Below are 22453 nucleotides of genomic sequence, written 5' to 3' on the forward strand. Positions count from 1 at the left end.
ATTAGGCTTATGCTTAGTCAAGGCTGCTACCTGGAAGCAGCAGTGGTGGGTGGGGGTAAGGGGCGGGCAGAGGGGAAGATCGGTTAAAAAATATAAAGATTTACCTCCCGGCCACGGCCGCCTCTCCAGCATCCTCTTCCTGGCTTCTTGGGCAAGCAGAAAGCACCAGGGCTCCCACGCTACCCGCAGCCAATCACATCTCTGCAATGCAGCGTTGTGATTGGTCTGAGCAGTGTGACATGGCGCTCAGCCAGAGACTGGAGGGGTGGCCATGTTCTCCACACAGGCTGTAATGCAGCCTGCATGGAGGACAGGGAAAGTGTGCATGACTGTTTTGGGTGGCCCAACAGGGCCGGCCAAACAATCATTGCACACTTAGGAGTATTCTACCACTCCTCCACTGCTATGCAGCCCGCCCACCCCATCACATAAGCTGCCACAGCAGGAGGACAAAATAACATGTTAATAACATTATGTTGTTATCATTTTATTTTTCCTTTCTTTTGTTGCTTCATGGCAGTGAGGTGACGCTCCTCCGCCTTAGCGGACGAGCCGCCACTGCTTATGCCTACTGCTTCCAAGCAGTACCACTAAAGAAAGATCAGTGTGTTAAGAAGATAGTTGCGGAGGTTTCTCTGTAGCTCACAGTTTCATTTCAAGTGAGATAGCTCAGTGGAATGAATGCCTGCTGAAAAGGTGCGTCTATGAGCAACAATAAACTGGAATTCTTGGGGTAAACGTGTGTAACGTGTATGGCAAGAACTATTGCCCTAAGTTGCTTAAAATGCACGATTATCTGCAAAATCGACCGAATAATTCTTTAGGCAGAAGTTCTAAACATCCCTGCATGGTATGTACAGCTATGTAAATAACACCATGTTTGCTATTAAGCAATTTTGTCGTTCCTATGACCTGTAAATAGAGGAGAAGCAGTGCATGCTGTGAAACCAGCAAGACAGTGAAGAGGGCACAAAAAGTACTTCAACCATGGTGCTAAGAATCCCTTGAGACAACCTTGGTTGGAAGGCCGCTTTCTTGGTGGACTTTTGTCAGAGCCATAGCCATTTCTTCTTCTGGGTTCTGTGCTTTCCTGACAAACTGCTTGACCTTGATATGTTACCTGAAGAAGAGATTTACAATATATTTTCAGGTAGGTCTTTACTTGTGGGCTGATGATCAATGAGTCAGGAGTTGGGTAAGCTAGAGAGTCTTGACTAGTGGCATCACATATTGGTAGGTTGGGTGTTCAATCAATCAATCAATCAGGCATTTATTATGCACAACTACTCACCCGTTAGGGTCTCAAAGCCGTGTCGGGGGGAGGGGGGGGTGTTAGCAGGTTCCAGTCCATCAAGGGGGGTCTGAAGAAAAGCCAGGTTTAGAGGTTTCTTGCGGTGCTTCAAGGCTTCTCAGGTTTGTAGTCATATTTCCGCTATTACTCTCGATCACTGGACACTTATTTCACTCTCATTTGCTATCGGAGTTCTCTGATAATCTTCTTCACCTCGAGGCATCTCTTATAATAACATGTTTTTACATTGTGCTTTGTTCTGCATTTTTACAGTCTCAAGGAGATTACTGTACAAATTTACCAGTCTCAAAAAGTTGAAACTATGACTTGGCCTTGATGAGATTTGAATTCATGATCACAAAACATGTTTTCTCTTTTGGTCTCACTGTATCTTCTCTCTCCCTCTCTCAGGCTTCTTCTTAGTTCTCTCGCTCTTCATCTCTCTCTCTCTCCACCTCGCTTACTCTCATTCTTACCTTTATCTCCTTCTCATTATCTTGCTCCTCCTGTGTTTCACTTTCTGTTTTTCCTCCCTCACTTGTTCTTCATCCTTTGTGCTCCTCTTCTTCCATCACTTTATTTTTTTCTCTGGCTTCTCACATTTGTTTCCCCTCACATTGCTGCACTTCTCAATCACATTTTCCCTTCTCTCTTTTTCTTGCTCTGACTGACGCACTCTCAGCTCAAATGTAATCTTTCACTGTGTCACTAATATTTCTTTAATTGTAGAGGTCTCACTTTGCACTTGAGAGTAAAACTATAAAATAAGGTTGGGATCCCATAGTGGAGTAATATGTTAAATAACTGCAAGGGCTTCATCTCTTAGTGGATAGGCAGCATTCTAATATAACACTGCATATAGGATTAACAACATAGGGGCCGATTCCGATCCTGGAGAAACCGGGTACGAACCGTCGGTCGGAGCGTTTTCTCCGTCCGACTCGTACCCGGTAAAAACACCATACAAACATGCAAGTACGATTCGTACGGAAACACCATTTCTGTACGAATCGTACAAAACACCGACCGACACAAAAATACATACAAATGTGATCCGGGACGGCGCATACGCGACATCCTGACGGAGTTTTGCAGCTTTTTACGTACCAGCAAGTACGATTCGTACCGACAGCACTCCGGACGGCAATATTTTTACGGCACCCAAAAAGTGCCGGAAAAGCTAAGTACGCCGTGAAGTGTGAGGCAAAGGGGGCCCGGTACGTGCCGAACACCCCCCCAGCACCCCCCGCAAGTATGCGCGGGACCCCCACCCCCCACGGACGGATGCGCCGTACCCCCACCCCCCGTATGTACGGTGCGTACCCCAACCCCACCCGTGTATGTACGGTGCATACCCCCACCCCCGTATGTATGGTGCGTACCCCCACCCCCCGTATGTACGGTGCGTACCCCCACCCCACCCCGTATGTACAGTGTGTACCCCCACCCCTGTATGTACGGAGCGTACCCCCACCCCGTATGTATGGTGCGTACCCCCACCCCCCGTATGTACGGTGCGTACCCCCACCCCGTATGTACGGTGCGTACCCCCACCCCACCCGTGTATGTACGGAGCGTACCCCCACCCCCCGTATGTACGGAGCGTACCCCCACCCCCCGTATGTACGGTGCATACCCCCACCCCCGTATGTACTGTGCGTGTCTGAGTAGAGTCCTGTTCCTGGAACTGCAAACATTCTCCTGCCCCAGTCAGCTCTGTGCTGCCTTGTCCCTTCTCAGATGAGCAGTGCCCTCTGGAGAATGCTCTCTCTGAGGGCCTCCACCCTTGTTCAGGGCCTGGCTCTGACTGAAGAGAAATAAGGTCATTTATTACTTTGTCTCTCTCCAGTTCTTGGTCAGCGTGAGTAGCTCAGAGCAGGTTGCACACTGCAGCTGCTTAAGAGCAAAAGACACACAGTTCTGCACAGATGAGCTGAGCGGCCCCCCTTCATGTATTGAAGGCTGGGGACCCCACACACCGCGGGGGCTGCAGGCCTGTCAATTATACCCCTAATTTTAGCTGCTTGTCTGTCGGCTCTTCCTTCCGCTCTAGCAGGCATGAGTACTCGCTCCAAGCTGTGTGTCTCTTTCAGCATTCGTTGTATGAAGGAATTGGAGAGACAACCATCAATTACTCTGAGATGCATGGTCTCTTCATCATTGAACTTGTTGCACATTTAATGCTTGATGAGTGAATCAGGTCTTCCTACAATCTCACCCACAGTTTCATCAGTTTTCTGGCTTTCCGGACTGAAAATGTATCTTTTGTAGTTGACATTTGGCATTGGATTGAAGCTGGTGTACAACGCTTCACGTGTGGTATTTTCTTTATCACTTCTTTGACTCCTTCACCTGCCTAACTCTTCAGATAGTTAATGATCTTTTTGAAATTTGCTTCTCCCAGCGCATCAATGGAATCATCAAAGGTTTCAACCCAGCCAGTCCATCTGTCACCAATATTCTGCTTTTTGGTGGTATCGAAGGGAGTCAGTGGTTTTCAGAAAGCAATGGCATCATAACCAGTTATAGCCCTTACTGAGAAGTGTATATGCTCTTCACCTGGACTTCCACCATTCATACCATCTGTGAGTCCTTGTGACATGCTTGCTCTAGGATCATCATGGCCAATCTAAACTTGTGTGGCTTCTTTTGCATTGCCATTGGAAAATAACATTTTACTATTCTGACCGCTGCTCTCGTCCTTTCAGTCAGTCTGACGTGACTCAACAGCTTCTCAAGCACAACCCCTGTGCTTCTGCTGGGGTTGCAGCACCTGGTGCTGAGATCGGATGACTCTCTTTACCCAGGTTCTGGAAAGTGTGATCGTATTGTCTATACATTTATCACTGCCTCTAATGTTATTCTGCATTCTTCTGCTTCTCCTCACAGCATTCCCTTGCATTTGGTTGTCCCCACTCGTTGCACTTTCTCAAATGGGTTTCCACTGCTTTAGGGTGTCTTTATGTTAGAAATATTTTCTGCTTTTAGCACTTCCTTTCTCTGAAAGAACACTGCTTTTGGCACATTTGTGCACCTGGTTGTCGTAGTCTTTAGCTTTGTTGTTCTGTATGAATGATGGCTCTATTATGGGGTGGTGCAGTATCTCTTGCCTCAACTTTACCAGCAAATTTCTAGTTCATGACAAACAATATTTTTGTAAGGCCTTTACTTTCTCCACTGGTCTTGCACTGGCTGCAGTGGCTCTTTGACTTCACAGACGCCAATCGCCGATATTCGCTTCGACTAAATCACACGTGGCACGCACGAGCAGTTTGCTGGATCAAACTCTTCAGTAACGCACTCTCTGTTCTTCGGGTCATGGGGTTTACATAATGCCCTTTCTTGTTGCCAGTTGTCGTGTCCTCCCCAGACCTGGTACATGTAAACGATCATGACACACACATACACAGCATGGTATTATACGTCTTTATTCCTCAGCTTTTAACAATTGACTGAACATTCTACAGCATGAATTCTATCCCCAAACCCAAGCACTTATGTCATTGTTCTACTGAGTCTGTCAGTGACCAAAAACGTCCCGTCAGCTCTAACTCACAAGACATACACTAACCATAGCTGATTCTGGTTGAAACCGCGTCTGAACACAAGATCCCGAGACTAAAAAAGCAATAAGACTTGGAACTGAAAGATTTTGACAGTATTTATCTGGAAAAAAAGACAGTCTGATCCACAAAGGAGACAATTCATCACTGTCCTGGCCTTTAAGACTACAATTTTCCAGACTGTAAATTTGAGCTGTAAATGCGGCTTTTCAATCTCTATTTAAGCTACGTTACACATGACATTCTGTAACCCGCATTCATCCTTCCCCACTTATGCCGTCTATCGCCACTTTGAAGGCATCATTTTTCTGCCTCCATGCACTTAGCAGCTGGCACGCCAGTCCCAGACACATTGAAAACTGACAAACAAATGAATAAATACTATGTTCTGTGATGCCTGATGGGCCGAAAACCCTGGCAGTAGTTGCAGGAACAGAGAACTGGCAACCTGCCCCATGGTACCTTGAATGTAACAGGAAACAAATTGAAGAGGCAAAATGGAGGTGTGTCATTTTAAAACTGTGTGATGAGGAGTGTATGAGGTTCATTTGAGGACAAGTGAGCCTATTTCAGAAAGACAGCTTCAAAGGGACATCAGAAGCGTGTGAGGGATGAGCTGTAAAATGATGACGTCAATGGTGGTGGAAGAGCCAGGTCACCAATCCCACTTGAAATTTTAGCCCTGGATTTCTGAAAGATTGAGAAGATGGAGGTAAGATTCAAAAGAGGGAGAAAAGATTCAAAAGAAGGAGTACCTGACAGTGACATGCAAATGGGAGGCTCCCCCTCTTCTCTGCATGTTTTGTCTAGAGCTGGGAGAGCCAACTCAAGTCAGATGCCTGGATCCAGCTCAGCTCAAGGAGGTTCACCGGACCCTCAAGCCCGAAGCGAGACAAGCCTTCAAGTGGCATCTGTTTGCTACCCACACTCTCATCTTATGCATCAAGATTAAGAACAAAGCATTAAACTTTCATATAAAAAGGGAGAGAGAAAAATATATCCATCTAGAGGCTGACTTGCAGCATGAAACCAGAAAACGCATGATCATTTCCAGCTTCTCTGCATGACCAAATTGTGTGATCCTAAGTAAATATTTAATTTCACTGAGACTCCTTTTTCTTCAATATCACACAGGAGAACCTATTTTGCTTGGTTAGATAGACTATAATATTCTCTGGTATATAATCAGAATCTACACCACAAATAGAGTGCATGTGATTACTGACTGCCTCAGTTTCCAAATGCACCAATACCAACTGAAGTACCAAGGTGAAATGATTCCTCATGTTAAAGGAACATAATTTTCTGAATATTGAGGAGACAATTTGTTTTTACATGATGTTTGTTTTGTAGCTTACATGCCAAATAGTTTCAAGGCTCAACTCATGCACAGACTGTTAGAGTCAAGAGAAACACTTGGCTCTCGTCTGGGTCGACCATCCCCGTTAATTTGTTGCCTAGCCCACTTCTACTTTTGTACTTTTATCTAGGCACTTGGTACAGCATGCATGTGGTATTTAAGTTACTCAAGGATGAAGTGATGTCAGCACAATATGCTGCATCGCACAATGTGTGGCAACCATATTGGAACAGGGCATCTGCACTGAAGATAAAGGAAAGTTTGTACCCAATCTCTATGACATACACACCCGTAGCTACATCGAACAAACTGTGACATGCATACCAGTTGCTGCACTTAAGCAAAGGTGATGCACACTGCCATTTGCTTACAAACATATGTCCTGTTCTAACTCTTTAGCTGCTGAGGCTTTTCCCACTTTAAGACACAGCCCTTATTTTGATATTTGGAGGACTTTGCACTTAGGCCCTTGTAACCTTTTTCCACAAACAGTATTGAGACCAAATGTGTGACCTTCTTCCCAACATGCTGGGGAAATACTAAAGTAACCCAGTTTTTGTGGATTCCTTTGACGGTAACTAAGAAAATAACCAAATTATTAGAAATTATGTTTTTTTCTTGGAAAAATTGGAAAAATTGATGTGTAAGAAACTGTTTTTATTCCCTACAAATTTATTAACAAAAGGTTTGCTGTGATAAGGTCACTATGTTCCCAGCATTCAGGAACAAGCAAAGTTGTAAAAGAAAAAAGTTACCACCGTTTTTGCATTTTTCTAATTGGTAGTCAATGTTTCCTATTTTTTGTTCGTTCCAACAAACTTGCAGTTTGTGGTGGAAACAGGTGTGACACCCATAGGCAAAATAAGAAAGCTATATCTTTACGAAAACTAGACAGAGTTCCAAATTTAATAAGGGGTCATTAGCATACAACACTCCTACTTTTCCCAAAGAAGCTAATCATTGAAATAAAAATAAGTTAAACAAAATAGAACTAGGGGATGAGTTCATGTAAATATCTGCCCCAAAGGCTGATTTCAAAAAGTAATATACTGTTAAATCCATTATACCCTTCTGGTCACAGGGCTGTATTGAGTTTGTTGGTTGTCCAAAAATATGGAATACCCAGAGCCAACCACTGAGCCTGAGTGATGTGTATTACTACCAGTCAGAGAACAAAAGGGCCTTGCTTGTAGGAAAGGGTGTTCCTCCCCTAAGGAGGATGGCCTGATCAGTTTTACTCAGCCCTTCCTGAGCTTCAAAGGCTGCCTACTGTTTCACTGACAAATGCCACAGACACCTGGCCCTGTCTGCCCTTTGTTACCCTAGACAGTTTGGAGCCAAACTGAGAGGAAGAGACAGAACTGATCCACAGTTTGTGAGTAGGCCAGGGCTTGTCCACGCACAAAGGCTTGCACTGGGTATAAATGATGCACCCTCAGAACCTCTCACCAGTACACTCCTGGATGTCTTTCACCATTGTGTTCGGCCTGAACTTTTGACTTTTTCCCAGTCTGGAGCAACCAGATAACCACAGTTGGCACTGTTTTCACTTACATCTTTATAGTTCCATACCTCCGGTTCTACTGATTGGTCATTTTATCGTTTTGGTCTCAAATGAGTTACTAAATTTCACTCTATTTTTCTAAATTGTTGTGGGATTTTTCTTGTGTGTATTTTCATTGTATTACTGTTTCAAGTGCTGCATACATACTTTACACATTGCCTCGAAGTTAAGCCTGACTGCTTTTGTGTCATGCTACCACAGGGTTAAGCAAGGGTTAATTTGGGGTTTGCTTGTGCTTCGCCCTGACAAGAATTATGGTTGCTGCTTGAGTAGGATTTCACCCCCTCAACCAGTAACCCAATTTCCTACACCTGCCTAGTTTGGTAGCATATTAGTTTGATAGGTGGTTTGCAGCATATGAATTAGGTCTGCATATGCATATGGTCCCAGAAGAGGACTGGGAGGCTAGTCTATGAAAACACATGCCAGTTGTTAGAAGTTGTTACCCTGCTGGCCCTAGAGGTGACTGACCAGATGACCCATGACCCAATGAAGGCAGCTCTTATCACCACGGAAAAGTATAGGCTATAGTTTAGAGACAGCCAGAGACTGTCTGACCAGTCTTGGGAACATTTTGTGGACTACTCCAGTAAGGCACTGAACGGTTGGGTGAAGGGCAGTAAAGTGAGCAGTTATTAGGAGTGGAGTAATCTAATTTGGGGAAAGCACATGCTCAATAATTGTTTACAGAGTAGAGCCAACACCTTATTGACTCCATGCTCACTACACCAAGTTAGTTTGCCAGGGAAGTGGACCTCTGCGTCAGCACCAAGGTCTACAGGAAGATATCTGGGAGTGACTCCAAGAAGTGTGGTTCAGTCCCTCCAGCAGAGTGAAGGGGAGGTGCAGGGTAAAACAAATACGTCCGAAAAAAGTTTCAAACCAGTGTGGGAGAGAATAATTCCCATGTCCCTTCTGAAAATAAGAGGGGAGAGTCTGATGCGCAGAGGTCCAGGGTGCCTTTTTTCAAGCCTAGGTGCTTTGATTGTTCCCAGTTAGAGCTCAAGCAAGGAGGCCTTGTCTCCACAAAGACACCATCCACTGGTGAGAACTCCACAGGGTAGGTCAATATGGCCTTTGAGGGAGGTAGTTTGGAGGAGCAGAAGTTAGAACATGCCCTAGTGTCCCTGAGTTGAAAGGTGGACTCAGAGGGTACGTTTGTGATCCCTGAGGGTGGGAGTCATCACTTACACCAGGTCACTGCAAGTGGGGTCCCTGTCAGTGCTTCAGGAGATACCTGTGCCAGCCAGACCATGGCGGTGGAAAGGCTGCTTTCCCCGGATCTGTACCTGCCAAGACTGATGTGCAGGGTAACTCGGGCCCCAAGGCAGGGCTTTATTGTCCCATGTCTCTGGCATCCCTGGAATGGGGTGACAAAGTGGCTCACTTGACCAGCACCACCTGGACCCTGCAGCTGGCCTCGGCTGGAGTGAATCCTAATTTCCAAGAGCTGCCCCCCACCAGGTCTTAGACCCCTGGTTGGCATCAAAGTTTACTCCTCCTGCTTCAGAACTGAGTTACAGGTTAAAATCCAGACATTTGGGGCTCTGCATGACCGCAAGTGTGCTCCTCAAGTCGCCAACAATCGCCAAGTCTCACAACATGTGAAGTCCAACAGCGGCCTGCTCTTCCTAGCGACCACCCACATCTCCTGCTAATGCGAAGCTCCAGTGGCGACCTGCTCCTCACACTGGCAATGGCTTCCTTTCAGCCATCGCCAATGCAAAGCTCTAGCTGAGGCTCCTCACTTGGACTTGGAGTTTGAGAAAAATACTCTTCTCGGGTCGAATCTGGTTCCTGCATTTGACCTGTGCTCAACTGCGGTTGGCCTGCACTTGTGACATTAACTTGGCCAGCGGGACATTGTAACCATGAGTGGCCCCTGTGCTTTCTGGCAATTTTCACCTGAAATTTTGAAAATTCATAACTCTGTGTCTACTGATTGGACTTTTGTTGTTTTTGGTGTCATTTTATTCATTAAAATTTACTATATTCTTTTAAATTGTTTTGAGTGTTCAATGCATCATAATCCTCTGCTTCAAGGAATCAAAACCTGAGATCCCACATTTTGTTTTAATAGATAGTTTTGTATATGGAAACAACAAACATCAAAGGAACAGATGGTGACACTTTCAGTTTAACACAAGCAGGTTGATTGGTTCAATGGATGTTCTGTATGTTTCAAACTTGCGCATCTATTTGGATCAGTTTGTAGTCACAAGCTACATTGTTCACGGTATTGTAATATTCTCTGGTGTTAATCACTTCATGATTGCTTATGTTTTGCATGTAATTCTATGTGAATTTTACACATTTCTTTAAAATCATTCAAAGCCTCTGTTAAGCGTCCTTAAAGGGTAAAGGGTATTTAATCATTTTCTTTTCACTCAGCTTTGCTACAGTCTGTTCTAAGCAAAAAAACGAATTGTTGTGGCTGCTCAGGTGACCCTCTGCTACATTTGAGAGATACTTTAACTGGTACAGTCGCAGTGGTATTTGGACAAAATATTGAGTTGTAAATATCTAGAGACAGAAATATAAAAAATAAAATATCATGATGCAAACTTATCGTGATGCAGAAATATCGTTGTCAAGAATATCATTTTCTCAGGTAAGTAATATTATTAAATCATGAGTACTTTATACGTAAGTATGTGATTAATATGCATTATGTATGTTATATAATATTGATTTATTATACTTGTATTTTAGGTGTGGGTTGCTACGTTTGTAGAGCTATAGTGTTGGAAGTTAATTAGGAAGTAATCAATTAGTAATTTATTTATTGTTAATTATTCAATTGATTACTAATTATGCAAAGTGCACAATATTCATATAGTCTAGTTCCATTTTAGGTTCAGGCAGCTGGTTTTGTAGGGGTATAGTGAGGGAAGTTAATTAAGTAATAATTGATGAACAACTAATTAATAATCTGTTATTAATTATTGAATTGATTAATTATTACGTACATGTAACATTGATTAATTTTAGTTATATTTTAGTTACGGGTTGCTAGCTTTGTAGAAGCATACATTGGGAAGTTGATTAAATAATTTAAAAACAATTCTTTTTAATATATAATTATCACATTGATCAATAACAATGCAAATTGTGTAATTATATATTTTAGTTATATTTTAGGAGTGGGCAGCTGTGTTTATAGGGTGGTAGTGTGGGAAGTTAATTAAGGTAAAAATGTATGAACTATTAGTTGGTAATTAATTGTGCAACTGTTTATAAATGATGTAAATTGTTATACTTATTTAATTTCATTATATTTTACGTGTACGTTGATAGGTCTGTAGGGGTTTAGGGTGGAAAATTAATTAAGTAATAATTAAATAAGAATTATTTTTAATTGAAAATTAATTATTACTTTGGTTATGGATTTTGTGAATTGGATAATTGTTTTTATTTTTTAAAATAATTTTTATATATTTTTATGGTAAGCAAAAACGTTTATATTTAGAGATTTATATTTTTCTAAATTAATAGGGTTATTCAAGTATGTAATGTGTTTGAAGTGAAGTAGTTTACCTATTGTTGCTTAGACTGGAGTGGAAAATGTAAATCTTACCCCTTTGAAGTTCAATGCTTTCCCTACTGTTGCACAGACCGGAGGGGTAAGATTTACTATTCCCACTCCAGTCTAAGCCACAGTAGGGAAAGCGTTGGACTTCAGAGGGGAAAGATTTTGTTATTCCCACTCAAATCTATGCAACAGTAGGGAAAGCATTGTACTTTGGAGGGGTAATCTTTACTATTTCCAATTACCAAATCAAAGTCCAATACTTTCCCTGCTGTTGCACAGACTGGTGTGGGAATAAGAAATATTAATTCGGCCCCCCCAAATTCCAATGCTTTCTCTACTGTTGCACAGACTGGAGTGGGAATAGTAAATTTAACCCCTCCAAAGTCCAACGCTTTCCCTACTGTTGCACTGACTGGAGTGGCAATAGTAAGGGTATCCTCTCTGAAGTCCCACATTTTCCCCACTGTTGCGTTGTTTGGAGTGGTAATAATATAATTAACCCCTCCGAAGTCCAACAATTTCTCTACTGCTGCATAAACTGGAGAGTAAATAGTATATGTATTATTCCCGGACTCCAATACATTTCCTAATATTGGTTAATTATTTTATAAAAAATATTTGTTAATTATTTTAATTTTATAGTATTTATTTTGTTAATTGTTTTGACATTTTTATATTATTTCTTGTAACTGTATTTTTGTGTTTTTAATTTTTGTAATTTTGTTTGTTTAATATTTTTGAAATTGAATTGTTAATATTTTATCTGTATTCTTATTTGCCAAGTGACCACACCAGTGAAATGGATGCAAGACTACCATTAGCTCACACAGTCTTTCTTCCGGTGGGTAATGCGCATAATGACTACAAACCGTTTCCATTGTATGACTGTAAAACAACATCTAGATGAGAGTCAGATGTTCACTTTCCTCGCACTCAATTTATCTTGAAATGCACAAGCAAAATGTGCATTTGGTTTATTTTACTCGTCCCTCACAGTGGTCATCCAGCCATTGATGTTCATTATACACAATCCTCATTGCATCATATTCTCTGGAATTCGCATGTGAGAAATAACAGTGTCTCCTTGTGTAACCCTTACACACTACTGTTGCAAATCTAGATTCAAGTACTGTTTCAATCCATTTTCCTGCAGCTGTGGGCGGGTAAGGCTTCCCATTATTTAACTCGAAACACAACTTCTCTGCTTCTGGGAGCCCACAACCCTAGCAGGTCAGCATGGGCAGCGGGAAACATCAACCGACTACTTATTAAAACATTCTCAAAGATAGAAGAAAGCTGTATGCCTGATTCCAGAAGTTTATAAACATAGGCACTTTAATATTGATCTTGATATATATCTATATATATATTCTACTTATTCCTTTTGTTATAGGATGACAATGATGCGTGTAGAAACCAGACAACTTTATTAGTCGGCGACCATTGTAGGCGTTTAGGCTACAAACAGGCTGTTTGTAGCCAAAACTCGTACAATGGTGGCCGACTAATAAAGCACTCTGGTATCTACGCGCATCGTCGTCATCCTTTAACAAAAGGAATAAGTAGAATTAATCAGGGACATTCTCTTGTGAGGCCCAGAACAATGACGCGCCCTTCGGTAAGGAGAAGCAGCGGAGTCTGCACAAGTGAAGAGCCGCAGGCATATATATATATATATATATATATATATATATATATATATATATATATATATATATATATATATATATATATATATATATATATATATATACATACATATATATATATATACATATATATATATATATACACACACACACACACCAATATATAGCAATGTTTATATATGTACATATTTATAAATAGTATTTAATATTAGTGAGATGTATTTATTTTACAGTATATTAACGGATTATATTAAAATATTTAAGATTTACTCTATGTTTTTTTAATGATATTAGTGTGAACCGATATTTCTTTTTCAATTTGTTTGAACTTACCAATATAAGGATAGGAAATCAATATTTTTCTAAATTATATTTTTGCCACAGTATTTCTGTTACATGATATTGTTGATTCCAATATCATGTCAGTCATCTGTTACTGTATGTCCATACTGTGTGTGAGACAGAGAGGAACCTGTACTGCTCCTGAAGGTGGTCTGCCTTGCTGTGTGAGGGAAGCCGGCAGTGATGCTGTTAGTACTGCACCTGGGCAATGTAGGTGAGAAAAGCTTGCACTGCTGCAGCCTGTACTGTACAAGCGCTGCATTCTTTAGTGAAACACAAGCAACCGCTGCACCTTCTGAGGTACCTGTTGTCAGTGCTTACTTTGTAAAAGAAGAAGGGTGGGCCCAGAATTTTGCTCAGAAGACCATAGCCTTTGCCACCGAATATTGGGGTGCAGAATCCTAAGGTGCGTATTTTTGATTCCACCTCAAGCCTCTTTTATCCACCACCAGACACCCCCTGCCCTTTTATCTCGCTGTTTCTGGCTCTTTTCACTCCTGCTTTCTCCCTTTGTCACTGATTTTACATTTTCCTCTTCTACCTACATTCCCCATTTTGCATTTTAACTCTCATCTTCCCAACCTGCTGCAACCTGAAGCTCCAATTAAGGTTGCTTTTCATATTGTGTAGTTTTTACATGAGAAGCACATGCACTATTGCATTTCTACTGTACCTGCATTTTGTGTGTATGTGGTTATGTTTGGGAAATCTACATTGTTGAGTTGGTGCCTTCCTAGATTTGTGCTGTGTTTGAGGGACACTTGCACTGGTGCTACCATGCTGTGTCTGAACGAAGCAGGTGCTGCAGTTTCTATTGCCAATTATGGAGTCTTTTTTTAAAACACTGAGAATTAGCCAAGCCTCCCTCAGACCTTCCTGGTGATGACTCAGTACTATAGTCCATTTTTTCCCTCTGCGAACTGATTGTTAGTTCTTTCGTTTTTATTTGTTGTGTGTACTTTGATGGTTATTCAAGCGAATATAGTTATACTACTACTAGTCCATTCATCATCTATAAACATATGTGAGAGTGTCTCCTACCAGTGCATCCTAAGGAGAGGTCAAAGTGGGGAGGGGAAAGGCAAAGCCAAGTTCCCAAGCATTAAATTGATCAGAGCAGTTACCATACTTTTTATTTTAAAAACAACCATCGCTGAACGATTGAGCTACCACGGGTTGAAGTGGAGAAAAAGAGACTCCTCTACTGTAAAGGGAGACAAGGGAGAGGTAGCTTAAGAAACATGCCTTTTCTCCAGTGTCCTTTCTCCTGAAAGAAATGTAAATGCATGCAGTTGGTTAATCAGCAAATCTATAGGCTGCTTGTGAGCCAGGATTGGCTTTAATTGAAAGTATCTGTAATTTCTTGTCCTCATGGAAACCCTCATGGAAACCCATACCAAATGTTTTGCACTAGGCGCACTCGGCTTATTACTAAAAGCATAACGTTTAAGACAATTGTAAACATTTAAATGCAATTTTTTTTGTGACAACCTATTTGTACTGTGTGTAATCTTTTTTATACAGTGCACAATACATGTTTTAAACCAATGAATTACATTTTCAAAAGGCTTTCTGTCACAGGCTTGGCATTATAAATACACATTACTATTTTCCCAGTGCACAAACTAGGCTTCAAGTCAGTGACCGCCTGGTAACACCCTCAGATATCTGAAGCGATCACATTACCCAAATGAACTTCCTTCCCAAAAATGCATTTACAACTGATCTTTAAGTTGCATTTATTTTTCAATTGAGTAGTGTGCATTATATTTTTTATGCAGTTACATACAGGTGAAAGTTCAACAAAATAGTTACAGAATATTCTGTTCTTTTTCCCTACATCTCTGACCCTGCCTCCACAATCACTCACCCCACTCTCATGAAACCCAGGATCACAGTTCTCATACTTTTCTTTATGCACTTCCACCACTGATCCTAAGCTGCCCAGCACTGGAGACCGAGAACAGGGATTTAATGATAGTCCGATAAAGTCTGTACTTGCCCAATTTATTCAATATATCCATAAGAAAATAGATGAGCTAAGGGACACATTACTTGCTTACAAGATCAACCAAACATTATGCATTTGCTAGCGAACCCCATAACAAATGAGTGTGGAAGAAAACATTTGTAAATAAATCAGTGCTGGTCTTCTTTGTGCAAAATAGCAATCTCTAAAAAGTGGTAGGATATGTTTAGCTCGCAGCTCAGTATAAAAACAACAGAATAACATTAAGTGCAACAGGTCTTGGTCAGAGAAATTATCGCATGCACATGGTTGCAGGGTTCCTAACTTTGAGAAACCTTTAGGTACAGTAAGGGACCAGTGGATACAATTAAATCTATATCTGGATAAAAGAAAACGACGAAGCAAATTATTAAAAAAAGACCAAAAAGGCTGATTTAAAATTCCAGGACTTATATTCATAAAATGTCTGCATGTAGATTTCTTACGTTCATTTACTTCCCTATCCAGATGTCTCCTCGTTAAAAATGTAATTTAAGAGTTTTTATAGCTTTCACATCTTCAGGGTGCAGCTTTCTTGGTTGATTAAATATCTCTGGTTGCCCAAGAGCTGAAAGCTGCCGGGAGACATATTTTAACCAGGGAATATCTGCAACTCTGTCTAACTTCATGCAATCCTCGAAAATAATTTGGTTTAGGTTTGGCTTACCTCCAGACCAAATATTTAGCCACCATATCAAGGGCGCTACAGCAATATTGTCTGTAATGTAGCCCTGCCTTAATTCCTCATGTACCATAAAAGCTGGAATACTAGAAGGAACAGCTAGGAGTTTACGTAGGTGTTTGTTTTCAACTCCTTTAAGTTCATTACATTCTTTGTAGCCCCAAACCACACTACCATACACTGTCGCGTGTATGCCGGTAAGTGCAATCGAGTATCACGGAAATAGACTGAAAGAGATTGCAGACTAAGAAGTGAACGTCCATACGTTTTCCTGGCTGTAAACCAAGACGCTAAACGGCCTTGACTCTCTCTGTGAATTATCGGCGCTTATTAAACCAGCCTCGACACGCCAATGTGCCTTAAGACCAAGATTGACTACTTAAGATTCTAGAAACAACCGCTAAAACAAAGACGGCAGTTGTCTACAAATTTGTTTGGAAAATCGTTAAAAAAATATTCAGGGGTCAACTTTTTAATAGACTAGTCCTGAAGATGGTCTTATCAACGAAAGTCTAAAGACCGAAACGTCGACTCGTACACTCTTTTCTTGGAAAATAATCAACTGCAATTGAAAAAGTGTATAAAATTATCACAGTGAAGGCATGAATAATTTAATGTTTCCTTCCAGTACAACTGTAATTGCTCTATTTCAAGTACCCTTTATGAATCTTGTTGATAAACTTTATTAGTTTTATACACACCCGTGTTTTCTCTTTTTCTTTGTTGCTTTGGATTACTTTTAATTTTCTAAAGAATATACTCTTTTTCGAGATGTATCTTTATGTGATTGGTTCATAATCAGATAGAACTGTATTGTTTAAAATATAAATTGTCAAAGAAAAGAAATTAGTCTGTAAGCAAATTACAAAACCTTACATCTAACTGAGATTTTGAATTGCATAACTAAGTACTTGAATTAATCCCTTGAAGGCACCTCTTACCTGTTTACTAATTTTGCCCGAGCCCTCAAGGGTAGATTGGGTTGTCCGCTATACCTATCTGTCCCTTAAAGCAGCCTTCCTTAGTTTTAAAGCCAAATCATATGCTTTCCTTCGACTTTTAATCAGCTCAGGATCTCTAGGTAAAATTTTTAATGCGACCATAAGGGCTTTATGAGCTTCAGAGCAATCGGCATTAAACCACTTAGCCTCCTTTGTACCTGCCAGGATCTTTTTACCTGTTAAGTTTTTACTTGAATTCCGGCATATGTTGGTATAGAGGGGCTGATATTACAACATAATCTATAGTTGAACTGCTCCCTCTCCCATGGTATTACCTCTGCTTCCTCCCCAGATTCTAGGCAATATAAATTATTACTTGCTAATAGGCTTTCTAGCCGGGCGCCTTGGATGGAATGTTCTAAATGTGCCACAGGTGGTAAGTCCTCATAAATCGCCCCATCTAACAAACATTTTAATTGGCAACAGTGTACTTTAAAATCCCCCTTTATAATTGTTTCGTTGGTAGGGTGTCTCTCCTGTGCAAAGTCCTCTATAGAACTTTCAAGATGATTTAAATGTTCACTATCATGATCCCTACAAAATGAATTATAAAAATTTACAAACACCAGAGTTACACTGCTTTGAAACGTTAATTCTACTGCTAGCAGATGTGGAGAGGAGCTTGGCAAACCCTTGACGGTACATGACAATTTAAGCAAGATTAGGGTAGGCAAGCCGCCCTTTGCTCTTCCTACGGCTGATGGGGATGCAGATTTAAAATATGGGGCAAAACCATCCATTACAAAGGAGTTAGACGTATCCCAAGTTTCTAGGAGTGCAATAATATGACCCGCCTTTATTATCGCTGAACATTGCTCATCATCTTTTTTCGCCTTGAGATCTGCAATGTTCCATGTCATGAAGGTGCACACCAAAGGATCTATCACTTTGTCACAGGGTAGTTGAAACTAATTGGTTGTGCTATTGAAAGAGGGTTTGTACTAGCCACAGTATCAAAAAGGGTTGGCTGTCAACCCACACTATCCAGATCATTTAGGGGTGCAAATCTATTAGTGAGAGGAATTATTAAATTTCTTGTAGTGCCCACTTCTTGTGCTTGCGATAACCTCCCTTGTGACCGAGTATATCTGTTTCCCTCAGACCTAGGGAGTAGTGGCCTTTCTGGATAGAAAAATGAAAGTGAAAGAGCCTGTATTCCCATGGACGACTCTACTCTCATCCGGCCTTGCACCATAGCTCTTATGTGTGAAGGATGAGTTACATTAACCACAATACAGTCCCCACTCCTGTCTTTCCTTGTGGCTTTCCCCACCCAACCTACTCTTCTGGCGATGATAATATGGGGGGCAAAAGATCGACCGTGTATTTGTGATTTGTCCAGCCAGTGTATTACCTTGTGTATTAAATCTATTGTTGTCTCTTTGGAGTTTTCCTGTAAGGGAGGAACTCCTACTAGGACAGTCACAAGTGGGTCTGATTTGGGGGGCCGGTGTAAAACTTCAGTTCTCGGTCTCACCAGACTATTTGGTTTAAGGGATTTAGGGCCAGTGGGCTCATTCCCATGAATCAATCGGGTGTCCTTAGGCACATCCCCTTGTGATTCATGCAGGGCTGTGTCTGGGGCAGTTCCTGGAGCCCGACCATTTTCGGGAAGACCGGTCAATCCTTGTGGGCCTGTCCTACCTAGGATCTGTATGCTGTCTCTTGGTAACTGCTGGGACTTCCTGTGTGCCCTTGGGATACTTTTACTAGTTATCAACCCCCTATTGTGAGAGTGACTATTGATATCATTCCCCTCGGCCACTGAGGGATGAATCTGCCCCATCGGTTCTGACCCCATGATATCCGAGGTGCTGACAGTGAGACGTTTGTTTACCTGGAGTAGTAGTAGTTCTAGTTTATCCAGCCAAGCAATAATAGGGCTTAGGTGTTATTTTACAATTTCTTCTACTCTTAAAGATAGGCTGCTTACAATTTGTCCCAATCCCACATTCGTTTGATCTACAATGGGTGGTGCAGCTTGTTATTTTGGCTGCTGAGCCGTGTTCCTACCTCCACCTTGTGAGAAAGTGCCATCTTTCTTGAATGGTATGCCCCCACTTTCTGCTGAATTGCTGAATGTACTTTGACTGAGTGTGCCCTGGACTCCTGCCAATCAGGTGCCTAGGGCCTATGTTCCTTCCCTAAAAACCTAAAACACAAATTGGCAAACCCTGGCCACATGTCAGCCCCAGGTAAATGGTACCCTAGGTACCCAGGGCTTTGTGAGCAGGGAAGGCCTCTAAGGGCTGCAGCAATCATTGTGCCACCCTTAGAGGCCCTGTACCCTAACACCCTGTACCCTAACACACACACACACCCCTTGCAGGCTGAGTGACTGGGTACAGGACAAAACAAAGAGTCGACATGGCACACATCCCTGTGTGCCATGCCCACCACCTACACTGCCCTGGCATACATCAGCCACCCCTCTAGCTGGGTGCCCTATGCCAGTGGTGTGGACACAGGAGCAGGAGCCCTGTGCCCCTACAATACCCAGGTCCATTCCTGGGCACTGTAAGTGCAGTGCTGCCATTTAAGAGTACATGGTGCTGAGAGGTCGTCAAACACGAACTCCACAGCACCATGATGGCAACACTGAAGACTGAGAAGTTTGGTATCAAACTTCTCAGCACATTAAACCCGCACTGATGCCAGTGTGGGATTTAATGTACCAAGCACCCCAGAGGGCATCTTAGAGATGCCCCCTGAAACCTAACCAACAATCCACATCTGGTCTGAGAGGCTGCCTAGGCTGCCACACAGCAGACATGTCGCTGGACCCCTGGGTAGGAGAACCCCTGCTCTCCTGGGCCTGCAACAATGCACATCCTGGGTGAGGTGCTAGATCTTCTCCCCCAGGATGGGCAGGGGGAAGCTTCAAAGGCATGCCGCCTCTGTGAGCTTCCCCAGGCCACTGCAACCCCCCACTCTGGCGGGACGCTTGGCCGGAAACCCCAAATAAGGACAGGGGATTTGCCAGCCTGCCAACCCCACCCCTCAGGTGGGGGAGGCAAGGTGAAGCACATCTCCGGGCTCTCGCCATCTTGAAGATGGGGAGCCCTGCCCAATCAGGAATAGTCTACTGCCCCCCTCCCAAAGGAGAGAGGCAGGATAGGGGGTGTACCCACCCCAGGACAGGGACCCATTGGTACCTGCCCTTCACCTACCTGTAACGCCCCTAAATCTAGTATTTAGGGGCACCCTGAACCTTCCTTCCCCAGATTCCAGATTCCGAAATACAAAGAAGAGCAAGAAGAAAGAAGACCTGCCCTGCAGCTGCTAAGAAGAGGAAGACACCAACTGCTTTGGCCCCAGTCCAACCGGCCTGTCGACTTTCGAATCTGCTCCTGCTCCAACCCGGCATATCTTGTGGCCAGCAACCTCACAAACCCCGGAGGACCTGGCTACCTTTTGGCTCTAAGCCCCTGGGACTCCCATGAGTAGAGGCTCGACTCAAAATCTGCTTCTAATCCCTGGCATCAGCCCGGAACCGCGAACCCTTCACACACTGCACCCGCCAAGCCTGGCCTGTGTTGGAGTGAACAAAGACCACGAGGACAACCCCATGGCGACTGTGACACCGAGTCCGGCACTCAAGGACTTCCCTCAACGCTCCTGACGATGCCTGCAGCCTCAGAACCAGGTGCCCCCCCCCAACCGCGATCAACAGAGGGTAAGATTTCCCGACACCAAAAGGCACCCCTGCACCCGGTGCCCCGTGGCCCCCTGTGCCCAACTCTGGGGTACCTACCTATCCTCCAACTACCCAACTTACCTCTCGAAGTGGTGGTGGCACCTGAAGAATATTCGTCCCCGAGCTTGCAGTCTTTTTCTAAACCGGAGCTTTCCCATTGAAATCAATTGAGCGCCCGAAGGCTCAAAAGCACCCTGCACCCAGCCGCCCGAGTGGCCCTGGCAGTGTAACCTCTACACCTATTTACTTCCCCATTTGCCCTGAGCAAGTGACCAGGAGCCCAGCTCCCACAGCTGCGTGGCCTGCTAGTCAGCAGCCACCAACCAAGGCCCCCCTGCCTCCCATAGGATAACATTGGGCCTAACTCTCTCTGCACCCGGCTGCCCATGTGCCGCTGAGGGTGTAACAACTGTACCTACCTGACCCTGGGAGACCCCTGAGTCTATCCCCAGAACCTTAACTCTGCCAGTCGAGTACTTACCTTAAAGCCGATAACTCAATTTTCTCCATAGGGTAACATTGACTGTTTTTTCCTGAAATTTCTTGTGTGTGGACTTTTCAAAACTTAAAATATTCACCAAAAATCAGCCGAGTAACGAAAACGAAAATACTCATCTGCTATTAGGTGAGCTCCCAGTGCTGGATCTTGGTACCCTGCACTGACTCTGAAAAATATTCACAACCGTACTTACCAGTAACCAATTTACTTCCATAGGAAACCATTGACTGTTTTATGTGAAAGTTCTTCTGTCGATTTCTGCAAATTTTAAATATTCTTTAAAAATCGTATAAATTGTGAAAACGTAATTACTTACCTGTTTTGGATAAAGGTCCCAGTACTGAGTCTAGGCACCCAGTACTGGATTACAAAAGTAATGAGAACATACTATACCTGCAACTTGAATTTTCTTCCATAGGGAATCATTGACTGTTTTCTATGAAATATTTTCAGTGTCAACTTTTAAAATAGCAAAATATTGCCTAAAAATCATAACAGTAACTAAGTCGACTTTTATCACTTGTTTCTAAGTACTGTCCCAGGACTGAATCTAGGATCCAGTCCTGGAATCACAAAAGTAATCCTAAAAGTAATCTATTGCAAATAACTTGAAACTTCCATTGAACCCAATGCATTATTGTGTTTAAAATTGTGTTGCCTATTGCAACCACTTATAACTTTCTACAAAAGCCAATTGCATATTGAAAACGTATTTATATAAAGCATCTCATTCTGAGAAAGTATATTTTAATACCTATTGTCGGTTCTAAAATAAAACAAGCATATATTTTTATATATATAAACCATTGGCCTAGAGTTCAGTTATTGAGTGTGTGAGACCATTTGCTGACTGAGTGTGTGCAACAAATGCTTTACACTGTCCTCTGATACTGCCTTACTGCTCGACCAAGCTACCACTTTAGAGAGTAAGGTTATATCTAACTTTAGCCTCTGCCAAACCTTTGGGGACTGTGGACTCTGTACACCCTGTACCTATTTGGGAACAGTATATACAGAGACACTTTCTCACACACCTCTTTTCTTTTTTACTGGTGGCTCAAATAAGGAGGGGCCCTCGTCTTGGTTGCCATCAGCCTCATCCATTAAATGGGTGACAACCAATGGCGACGGCACAGGTTCGCTTTGCACTATTTGGGGTGGAGTATTCGATGGTACCGGGCTCAGGGGCAAACTATTCAGTTCCAATGAGAGTCTCCGCTCTGTTAAAGCAATTTCATTGGACAAAACATTAGCAGCCCTGGTCA

The sequence above is a fragment of the Triturus cristatus genome, chromosome 12 (assembly GCF_964204655.1).
Source record: "Triturus cristatus chromosome 12, aTriCri1.1, whole genome shotgun sequence".
Classification (NCBI taxonomy): domain Eukaryota; kingdom Metazoa; phylum Chordata; class Amphibia; order Caudata; family Salamandridae; genus Triturus; species Triturus cristatus.